This window comes from Protopterus annectens, chromosome 1.part0 (genome assembly GCF_019279795.1).
Source record: "Protopterus annectens isolate FY-2018-M chromosome 1.part0, PAN1.0, whole genome shotgun sequence".
Lineage (NCBI taxonomy): Eukaryota > Metazoa > Chordata > Ceratodontiformes > Protopteridae > Protopterus > Protopterus annectens.
The window spans coordinates 982905984-982917134 of NC_056725.1; positions in this window are offsets into that span (position 1 = coordinate 982905984).

The following is an 11151-nucleotide window of genomic DNA, read 5'->3' on the forward strand; positions in this document are numbered from 1 at the left end:
GGCTCCCCCATTTGCATGTCAATATGTTGAAAATCCGTGGTTCCAGTTTCTATTTGTGTGGGTCCATGAGATTTCTGCTTAGCTCGTCTGCCAAAATATTCAGCTTTTCTGGCAGGAATTGAGCTTGTAGTTGTACTTGATAGCTCAAGGCCATGTTCCACAATGCCATGGCTAGTCTGCAGAGGGAGTAGGAATGTGTACCCCCCTGTTTGTTTATGTACCACATAACTGTGGTGTTGTCCGTCTATACCATTAGTTGTCCTGGATGAAGGCAGAGCCCTTTTTACAAACGCCAGATGTTTTAGAGGAATGGCCTTGTTTTCTGCCTGAATTAGACAATTGTCCAGGTATGGATATATTTGAATATTTCTTTGCCTGCAAAATGCAATTACTGGAGCCAGGCACTTTTTAAATACCCTGGGCACAGTAGATAAGCCAAAGGGCAGTGCAGAGAACTGATAATGCAAGTAGCCTGCTTTGAAGTGGAGGTATCTTCTGCAAGATTCCATGATTGGGATATGCAGGTAAGCCTCTTTTAAATCTAGAGTTGCCAACCAGGCATCTTTGCCTAGCATAGGAAGTAACTGGTGAAGAGTCAGCATCTTGAAATTTAGAATGTCCAGAAAGGTGTTTAGAGTAGACATGTCCAGAACTGGACACCATGATTTGTTTTTTCTGGGTACCAGGAAAAGTCTGAAATAGAAACCTTGTCCTTTTTCCTCTTCTGGTACTAGTTGAGTTGCCGCCATGTTTAAGAGGTAAAGTACTTGTTTCTGAGCCCCTGCCTACTGATTTGGGGGAAGGTCTGGCCATCCGTTTGGAGTTGGCAACGTGTGGAAATGAAATCTGTATCACTGGGACACCATATTTAAAACTCATTTGTCCTGGGTTATAAGTTGCCATTTTTTTGCATGAAGAGCCAGTTTTCCCCCCAAAGGGGTGGCTAAGAGGTAAGTGCTTGGTAATTTTAAAGGAAAGTCATTGAGACTGTTTACCATAGGGAGGTGTCCTGCTGTTTCCAGATTTGGAAGTGGAGACACCCCATTGCTTAGTTCTGAAAGTCCCTTGGGACTGAAACTTGGTGCTTTTGGAATGTCTGGGTTTGGCTTGAGTGGCTCTGGAAGGAACTGGAAAGGACCACTTCTTAGTAGGCCAGTGCCTACTAAATCTTGGAGGTTATACCTGTAAGAAATCTTTCACAGTTTGCATAGATTTAGCTTTATCTTCCATCTTTTTTAGAACTTCTTCAGTCATATTTCCAAACATATGGTCCTGCTGCAAAGGAGCATCCAACAATTTTGCTTTAACATGATCAGGCAGAGATTGCTCCTTAAGCCAAGCATGCCTTCTAAGCACAAACCCAGTAACAACAGCCCTGCAAGAGGCCTCCAAAGAATCAAAACCACATTGCAAAGTATGTTTTCCAACTTGTTCAGCCGAATGCAAGAAATCCTGTAATTCCTTATTTTCCACACAGTCAGAAAACAACATAATTTTCTGTTTTAGCAGTCCCATGATGTGCTGTTAATATTTTAGCATTTGGAATTGACAGTTTAAAGCCCTGATTACCAAGGTTACAGAAGTATAAACCTTTTTACCCCATCTATCTAGCGCCCTGGAGTCTCTATCAGAAGGGGTAGGATTTTTAGCAGTAGAAGCCTTAATGCCCTTGGGCCCCTGAGAAATGGTTTCAGGGTCCACAACAGGATTTTTGAAAAGGGATTTGTGGGAGTCAGGAATGCTGTAGTATCTGTCTGGCTTACAAGGGGCCAGAGGCAGGTAATCAGAAGCCATACTGGATTATGAAAACAAATCATCAACAATGTCTAGTACAGGAGGTATAGCCAAAGGCCTATGCTGACGAAGAAGAAGGAAATCCCTAAGCCTCTTTTTGGATTCAGAAAAATCCTGACTTTCCCAGTGGAAATGCTCCCTTAAGTTATGTAAAGTTTCCCCAAAAGAGAAATCCTCAGGGGGAGAAGCAGAAGGAATGGAATCCTCTGCATCAGAGTCCTCATAAGTAGGCATGGACAAATCCTGTTCATTCGAAGAGTCAGAAGAAACATAGTCCTGTTCAGAAGATTCATAGTCAAGTTCAGCCCTTGGCCTCTTGGAAGGAGGGGGGGTTGACTACCCCTGATTAGAGTAATTAAATATTCAGCCATTTTTATCATTCATTTTTTAGGCATAGCAGCCTGAACATGTGGCCTAGGTGTCAGTTTTTTAGACATAGATCAAGATTTTGGCCTTAATATTGAAGGTGGTGTCAGTTTAATATACACATCTGCAGGCCTGAATACACCCTCAGAAGCCAGTGCCTGCACAGCAGCTCCGGACCCATCCAAGGTAGAGACATCAGCGGGTTCCATAGATGTTGCATCTCGCAGCATACCTGACTCCGAATGGGTCTCAGTAGAGGCCTGCGAATCAGAAGTAGTGGGTATCAGGTGCTGCGAAAGCACCTCTCTGAGTACCGTTGAACTGGCGACTGGCTTAGGAAAAGCGTCGTCAGCAGTTTTGGACCTCAACGGCCTGTCTGTCTTTTTCTTTGAGTTTTTTCGGTAGTCTGGTAGTTGGATGGCTAACCAACATCATTTCTGGATAATTAAACCGAGAAATGAAATATTTAGAAGCAAAAATGTATCGACAATGGATAGTGTGCAGATTAAATAAAGCACAAAACCAACAGCAAGGTACATCATGGTCCGGACCTAGGCAAGGAATACAGTACAAATGGAAATCCTTAAGAGGTATTTGCTTCCCACAAGTAATGCAATTATTAACTTTTACTGACATCGGTAAGGAGCAAGAAAAAGTTTCCCCAATGGGGTACTTAGCTTTCTAGTTGAAGACTTCGGTTCTGTTGGTCGAAAATGAAAATTTCAGGACTCGGCTGACCGGCGCTTGCGAACTGCTTCTGCTTTGGGCACCGGATGGCAAGAAAGACTGATGTAATGGCGTCGGCTCCATGTTTTATACCTCTGATGACCTGACATCATGGAAGAAGGGACAGCAGCCGACGCAGGACCCAAGACTTTGTTAATCAGGCCGACTGAGGGCAGCCTGCCAGCAGATTACCCAAATGTAATGACTGCAACAGTGAAACACAAAGAACATCCTATCCCTCCAGCATGTTTTGTTCATTGTGATGACAAGGTTTAGATCCCTGGAGCATGTGACTCTGAGGGATTGGGATTTCGTTAAGTGTAGCATGTCCAACAGCTCTGGGTTTGACATGGCCTTGTATGCTAAGCAGAGATGGCCTCTGAGTAGACGATATGTGACAGAGTAGAGCTGGAGTTTTTTTAGATGGTTGGAATAGGGCATCTGCTTTAGGCCTGTGATTCTTTTAGTGAGATATTTCTGCGGTCTTTCCAGTTCTTGAAGATGTCTTGAGAGGTACATACCAAACAGGGTGTTGTATTCTATAATGGGTCTAATGAGGTATGAGTACAGTGAGACAATGACCTCCTTTTTTCTGGATGAAAAGCCCTTAGTGATGAGGTGTACCACATAAAAGGATTTCCTGACTGTTGTGGCGATGTGGTTATCGAAGGTAAGACAATGTCCACCTGTGTCCCTAAGTCTCTTATCACACTTTCCATGTTTAGTCTACTGCCACCTATGTGGTAATTCACAGGTTCATGTTTTTTCCCATCGGGGATAACTATACATTTCTTGGCATTGAGCTTGAGCCCATGGCTCTGGCACCAAGCATCTGTTTCTGTAAGGCCCTTTTGTAGAATATCCACATCATTTGGGGATTCAATAATGGCTCCCAGTTTGCAGTCATCTGCAAACTTTGTTAGCCAGAGTCCCTTAGTGTTGGCCTGCATTTCAGAGAAGTAGAGGCCAAACAAGAGCGGTCCCAGGACTGAACCCTGAGGTACTCCACTTGTCACTTGTCTGGAGCTGGATTTGGAGTCGGCTACTTTTACAGTGTGCATTCTGCCAGTAAGCCAGTTGGCAACCCGTCAAGTGATGTAGGGATTAATGTCCGGCTTAGTAAGTTTATCTATGATTCCAGAGTGGTGGATGGTGTCAAAGGCCTTGGCGAGGTCCAGATAGGTTGTGTTGACTGCCTTACCCTCATCCACAGCTCTGGAGACTGATTCAAAGAAGTCAATCAGGTTCAGGAGATAGGATTGGCCCTTCATGAACCCAAACTGGGTGGGGTTCAGTGTTTGAAGGCTGCCAATGTCTTTGTTTATAAGTTCCATGATAATACATTCCATGGCCTTGCAGATCAGGCTCATCAGACTGATGGGTGGTAGTTCCCAGGATCCAAGATGAATCCCCCTTGTGGAATGGGATAACTGTAGCTGTGCGCCACTCAGTGGGCACAAAGCCTGAGGTGAGGCTATGATAAACATGACACCTAGGTGAGGTGCCAGTTCATTTTGTAGTTCATGTAGTACACAGCCCGGGATATCATCTGTTCCCATAGGTGCTGTATTCTTAGCTTTGGAGAGTGCAGTTCTTACCTGTGTGGCCATTATTACCAGAATTTGGCAATCTTTTGGTATTGAGATGGGCCCTTTAGGGAGTGAGAGGGGGGTAAAGTTGGCACTGAATCGATCTGCCAGGATTTTGGCAATATCCTTGGGATCAGTATATTTAATGCCATTCTGTTGTAGCTCAGAGCAGATCTGAGCATTGCCATTTAGATTTTTGACATAGCTATAGAATGCCTTGTGGTTGTCTTTGGAACCTTTGGCAATTTTATTTTTGTAACTAGCTTTGGAGGATTTTATGAGGGATCTCAGCTTCTTACTGAGGCTGGTAAGGAAGTTTTTTGCATCCTGGGATTTTCCTCTTTTCTGCGACAGTTTCTTCCTTTTGTTGTAAAGTTTATTTATGGCAGGTGACCACCAGATTGGCTTCCATTTTTTTTTTGAGGAGAGCATCTTGGTTCTAATTGGGATGGAACGATTCATGCACGAGTGGATGTGCTCATACAGTGTCTTAGTGTGGGATTCAGCGGTCAAACTTTCAATTCCTATCTGCATGGGTGTCATGAAGGTTGTCACTTCTGACTTGAGTAGCATGAAGTTGGCTTTGGAGACGTTTTTTATGGAGCTTTCCTTACTGGGGGGGTGGGGGAGGGATGTGGATATCAAGGGTGATTAGCTTATGGTCAGACCTGACCAACGAGGGGTGACCATAGATGTGGAGCATCAGTTTCCCATGTTGGTAATGACCAGGTCTAGGATATTGGAGCCCCTGGTGGGACTATGGATTAGTTGATCCAGGGCATTGGAATTTATGAATTCCAAGAACTGTTGAGCAAAGGTGTTGGTACATGAGTAGTTTTCCCAGTTAAGGGAGTGTGTGGTGGGAGGCATGTACCTGTTGATGTTGGGGGAACAATCTATTCATACCCACTGAACTTATGAATATTAACTCTAAGATCACAATACTTCAGAGAAAAATAAATATTAAGAAATCAGCCAGTATTAGGGTGTTTGGTTGTACCTTAATATTTTCCAGTATGTTTAGAAAGGTGTAGTGAGAATCTTGGGGCATGGTGGGGGATCTGTAGCAAGCTACAATTTGGATTGCAGTCTAACCTAGTGTTAGTTGCACCTGAAGAATTTTAGATGCATTGTGTTGGGCAACTAGCCTGGTGGTGTGAATATCCTTGGTGAATATGGATACTCCTCCACCTTTAGTGTTTCACTCCTGGTTTGTTGGCCAAAAAGTGTGGTAAGAGTTGTAGCCTGGTATTACAGGGGTGCTTTCTGGAGCCTTGAACCAGGTCTCAGTTACTGCACAGATATCAATGTTCTTAATTTTTAAGAGTGCCTTGAGACAGTGCTTTTTGAGGCTTAGACTTCTATCATTGAGTAGCATTACCTTCAGATTTTGCATGCTTGTACCTGTTACAGTGGTGGTTTTGTCCTTTGAACTTTGCCTAAAATAGGCACTATAGGGGTGGCAAGAGCCTTAGCCAGTAACCTGAATCCCAGGGGCGACAGATGCAGATTATCTCTCGCAAAGCATCCTGGTCTGTCGATCATGTTGTCCCAAGCAGACAGATACTGGATCCCAAACACCAAACACCAAACCAATCTAGGTTGAAGAAAAACATGAAATACACCAGGAACCTGCAGCAATTTCTGTTTTATTGCAACAACAGTGATCTGGCACCTCGACAGTTCGCCTTCAAGGATCACAATAACATAATTACAGCTGCCTTAAATATCCAAATACAAACAGCCATTTAACATGATCCAATTAATTAATTAATTAATTAATTAATTAATTAATTAATTAATTAATGCAATTTTACATAAACTTTCTTCATTTGAAAACAACTTCTATCTAATATATATAAATATATGGATCTAGGACGTTTGCTCGACTGGGCAAATGACCGAAATCCAAACAGCCGGGCATACTTACACGAAAGTACTTTTCACCAAAGAAGCACTTTCGCGTAAGTATGACTGTTGCTGAGGCTGTACTACAGTGCAGGTAAGGGAAATTTCCCTTTTCTCCACTGTAGTGCAGTCTCGGATGGAGAATATTAAAGTAGGGGGGTGTGGGGGGCACAGCCCCCCACATAGGGGGCTCAATGTAAATGTAGTGTTTTTTTTTTTTTTTGTCACATGTTTTAACAATAGCGCTTTGTCGATAAAAGTGCTTTCGATAAAGTGTGTTCGGAATTTATGGATTCGGACGTTTGCTCAGTCAAGCAAACATCCTAGATCCAAATATATATATCACAATTCAAATAAAGAATTAAATAAATACAAAACATCAAATATATAAAAACCCACACAAAATCCATACAAAATATTATAAAAATCATTCTACTTCAAATATAATTTACTAAATACATTATACTAAACTGTCATGACACTGAAAATGTGCTAAATACCAATTTCTTGATTTAAGCCACTAGGCGTTAAAGTCTGAAATTTAAATATCATTCTAGTTTCTAACTCTAGTAACTTACCAATTTAGTCTCCCCCCCTAGGCAAGAAAGATTTTGCAAGAACTGAAAAAATTAAACCACTATCTGAACCCCCATGTATCTCATGAAAATGGTTGGCTACAGGACTCAATTTATTTTTATTTCTTATATCTCTAAGATGATCCAAAACTCGAATTCTCTCCATCTGTTTTGTCTGACCTATATACCATTTAATATCAGGACATGAGCATCCCAAAATATAAACCACTCCTGTCGATCTGCAGTTGAAATAAAATCTAGAGTCAAATAATTTCTTATTAATTAAAGTTCCTGATAAATTTTTAACCCTATTGCAAATACTGCAATGACAACAGGGGAAGGTACCCATAGGTAAATTAACATTATACCCCCCCCATGAAATTATAGTTCAACAATTCCTTTAATTTTCTTCCTTTACTAAATGAAAATGTGACATGATTGGGGAACAGATAACCAATATTTTCATCCTCAGAAATAATATACCAGATTTTTTTAATAATCTAAACCAGCATATCAAAAAAAGGAGAAAACTTTGTGACATAAAATAATTTTCTGTCCACATCTCTCTTAACAAGAGAGCTGTTATCGCAAAAATTTCCATATTTTCTAACCAACATGCCTTGTGATTTTTGTATAACACCCCCTAATATTGCCTGTTTACAACTCAATATTTTTTTTCTCATCATAACCTCTTTCCTTTAATCTCCTCTCTACCCCATCCAATTCAACCATTTTCTGACTCATATCACTAGTATGGTCAAAAATTATTTTAAATTCAGCACTAGGTAAAGAGTTTAACAAATGTTCCAGATGCATACTTGTGGCATGCAAGAACATATTCACTGAGGTTAACTTCCTAAATGGCTTATAGCCAATAACTTCACCATCCCCATACAATGTCACATCCAAAAAGTTATTAGTTTCTCTAGATACTGGATCCCCTTTGAATGACAACAGAAGCTTAGCCAACTGTTGAAGTCAATCATTTTGTCCTTATACTGTGGTATCTTCCGGGCAAAGGCAGGATGTCTACACAGGGCAGGTGCAGACTATTTCTCACAAAGCATCCTAGTCTGTCGATCATGTTGTCCCAAGTGACAGATACTGGATCCCCTTTGAATGATACTAGAAGCTTAGTCAATTGCTGAAGTCAATCATTTTGTCCTTATAGCATTGTCACCTCACAGTAAGACGCTGTCCTGGTCGATTCTCAGCTAGAGCGTCTTCTGTGTGGAGACATGCGTGAATGGGTATACCTTCATTGAAGGTTGTGCATCAGGGCTGGCAACTCGGCATGCAAAAATCTACTGCCAATCATTAGCGGACCGGAGTTCTGCTGTGGCGACCCCTAACCGGGAAAAGCCGAAAGACACAACAACTGTGGTATAATTCTGGGCAAAGGCAGGATGTCTACTCACGGCTAGGGGCATACTTGCCTGGGCCACATGATCCGAGAGCTCTTTCATGTCTCTTTTTATGTAGTCTAGAGAGGTACATCTCAAGTTATTTACTCCAACATGGACAATGACAGAGTCATATTTGTACTTGTTGTGGAGTGACTAGAGTGCATCCGTTATGTGGCAGATCCTGGCACCCAACAGGCAGCTGACTGTAATTTTCTCCTTGTTCAGCCTGGTGAGTTGGACATCAGTGTGCCTGACTATAGAGTCACCTATGACTAAAGTGTTGGGTACATTGCATTGCCTTAGGGGCTGTTGTTGAGTGGCACACTGGTGTTTTGAGCTATGTGTCCCTTTGGTTATGATCAGTGTTTGTTTGCGTTTCAGCTTCTGAGGTCCTTGTTGCTTGGGCAGGTTACTGTTAAGTGCTTTTGCATATGAGGGTTTAGTGTTGCTATGTGAGGGTGTTGGTGGTGTGGGTTTAGAAGGGCTATGTGTTGCTTGAGGTGTAGTGTGAGTGTTAACCTTCTCTTCTTGACTGTCTAGCACAATTTTGGGTGGAGAGAGCTTTGCTTCCAGTTTGGTTATGTAAGTGTATCTCTCGCAGTTTGTAGTGCTGAGTATTGCTGTGCTTTTCCAGCAGGCTATGCTGTGGCTACATTTTAGCTCAGTACTTTACTCACACTTCTGTACCAGTAGTTTAATAGTTCTCTTACATTTTTAAGACAAGCATAGGAATCATGTTGATATTTACAAATTACATATAATTATTTAAAAAATTCTAGATAGCTGGGCTGGCATTGTGACACCCCCCCACCCCCAAAAAGTCAAGCTAGTTTTTCAAGTGACCCTTGAGAAACATTGCTTGAGAGAGTTAGGTCTATCTGAGTATACCTTACCCCATTCCCTGTCTTGAGACCCCATCTGCCTTGGCATTGCTAACCCCACTGTTGTCCTGCACTGTCATATCATATGCTTGCAGCACTAGGCTCCACCTTAGTAACTTGGCATTTTGACAAGCATATGAATCATGTTAATATTCACAAATGGCCTATGATTATTTACAAAATTCTAGATAGCTGGGGTGGCAGTGTGACATCAGCCTCCCACCCCGAAGGTGGGAGGCTGTCATAATGGTAAAGGGGTTTACTGTAATACTGCCTTGCTTGAGCATGCTCTTAATGACCTCTTTTGCAAGCTTTTCTTAACTCATATTGCTTTTTGTGGACCAGGCAGACTTTATTTTACATTTCCCTTCATTTTTGCCATGAATCCATTGAAATTAAATGTTTAGAGATCTTCTGTGTTATACTATGAAAGGGACCGTTGGATGATCTTGTCTCTTTTGACCTAGCCATTTATTGCCCAAAGCACTTTACCTGTGTAGAAGGTGTGATGCTTTATGGAGACAAAAAGCAGGTCACTACAAGTAGCCAAAATGAGCCTCAGGCTTGCAGTCATGGAACTGTGACCAGCCGCCACCCTTGGAATGAAATATACCGCAGCTTGTCAATTTTTTTCTGCATGAAATACCCATGGATCCTTCCCATCGTGACTGGTGAATCTGAGGGACCTGTTCTCTGCTCGTCTATTTCAGGGCACTAAATAATAATAGAAGATGAGCTTATAGGTTCATAGTTTCATAGGTTCATAGGTTCATATAGCATTATAGCAAGCACAGTATGTCTTCTGACCGGCTGAGTGATGTCAATATCGCACTTACAGTATACTTCTGACTGCATGAGAATGCAGATCTTGTCACTAGTTATTTTGCTATACTGTTTTCCCTACATTGACATTGTACCTAAGTTTTTGTTGTAAAAATTCTGACATTGTAATCTACTGCTTTTCTATATGATTTGTTGTAAATGCTTTTTGCAGTTTGATCTCATTTGTAGCGAACTGTTTTCTGTAAAATTTTATTGTAAAATGTTATTTCTCTAATTGTTTTAGCTGCCAATGTAATTTTCTTGCTGACTTTATGTAAAATGTTAATACTGATTGCTGAGCTTTCCTCCTCGGGTCTCCACTGAAAATGAGCTAATGCTCAGCTGGACTAACCCAGTTAACAAATGTAAAATAAATAAATAAATAAAATAAAATAAATATTTGCCTAAAAGCAGCTATGTAGGTGGTTCTGATTCCCTGTCAGTTCAACAAACACCTTTTAATAGATAGAAGGTGCAGAAACAAAATGCAGGTAATGCTCATCTACAGTCTACCTGATTATATGAGCACTGCCTTACATGACTTGTCTCACTTACCTGCCAAGTCATAGGTGAGTTACCTGGACTGGTTGGTTTAATGTAACTTCAGCTTCTGGGCTGAGGCAGATGTATTAATAGTTTTTTAGTAATGATTTTGTCTCTATTATAAAAAAGATTCAGCATTGTTTGATTTTTTTCACTGTAAACATTATAAGGGACATACACTAGGCTTTATGTTTTAATCAGTGCAGTAAGCTCTGCCATGATGGTGGAACCTGTGTCATTTCCTTAGAATTTACTGGACCAGTGGCTTTTCAACTGTTTTTTAATCAGTATCCTGAACTTATAGTAAAAATCGGGCATCTAAGTTATGATGTAGTTTAAACTGAACTCTGGATTATCTTTTCCGTCATCTACTGAGTGAGGACAGTCTGGGCAAACACAAGCTGGTCAAGGATTATAATCATACTTTAACCACTATCCAGGCCTGATTTTTCTTATTACATGTATATCTTGCATCCATCTCAAAGTATAAGTCTTTGTTTGACCCAGAACACTGCACCATTTAAAGAGATGTCCAGTGGAT